Source organism: Panulirus ornatus, chromosome 70 (assembly GCF_036320965.1).
Source record: "Panulirus ornatus isolate Po-2019 chromosome 70, ASM3632096v1, whole genome shotgun sequence".
Taxonomy (NCBI): Eukaryota; Metazoa; Arthropoda; class Malacostraca; order Decapoda; family Palinuridae; genus Panulirus; species Panulirus ornatus.
Window position 1 is genome coordinate 3,871,029 of NC_092293.1, and position 737 is coordinate 3,871,765.

Below are 737 nucleotides of genomic sequence, written 5' to 3' on the forward strand. Positions count from 1 at the left end.
GTTACGCGGGGAGTGCTCATCTACCTCGTAGACTCAGACTGGGGTGTCTAAATGTGTGTTGATGTAACCAAGATGTGAAAAAAGGAGAGATAGGTAGTATGTTTGAGGAAAGGAACCTAGATGTTTTGGCTCTGAGTGAAACGAAGCTCCAGGGTAAAGGGGAAGAGTGGTTTGGGAATGTTTTGAGAGTAAAGTCAGGGGTTAGTGAGAGGACAAGAGCAAGGGAAGGAGTAGCAGTACTCCTGAAACAGGAGTTGTGGGAGTATGTGATAGAATGTAAGAAAGTAAATTCTCGATTAATATGGGTAAAACTGAAAGTTGATGGAGAGAGATCGGTGATTATTGGTGCATATGCACCTGGGCGTGAGAACAAAGATCATGAGAGGCAAGTGTTTTGGGAGCAGCTGAATGAGTGTGTTAGTGGTTTTGATGCACAAGACTGCGTTATAGTGATGGGTGATTTGAATGCAAAGGTGAGTAATGTGGCAGTTGAGGGAATAATTGGTATACATGGGGTTTTCAGTGTTGTATATGGAAATGGTGAATAGTTGTAGATTTATGTGCTGAAAAAGGACTGGTGATTTGGAATACCTGGTTTAAAAAGCGAGATATACATAAGTATACGTATGTAAGTAGGAGAGGTGGCCAGAGAGCGTTATTGGATTACGTGTTAATTGACAGGCGTGCGAAAGAGAGACTTTTGGATGTTAATGTGCTGAGAGGTGCAACTGGAGGGA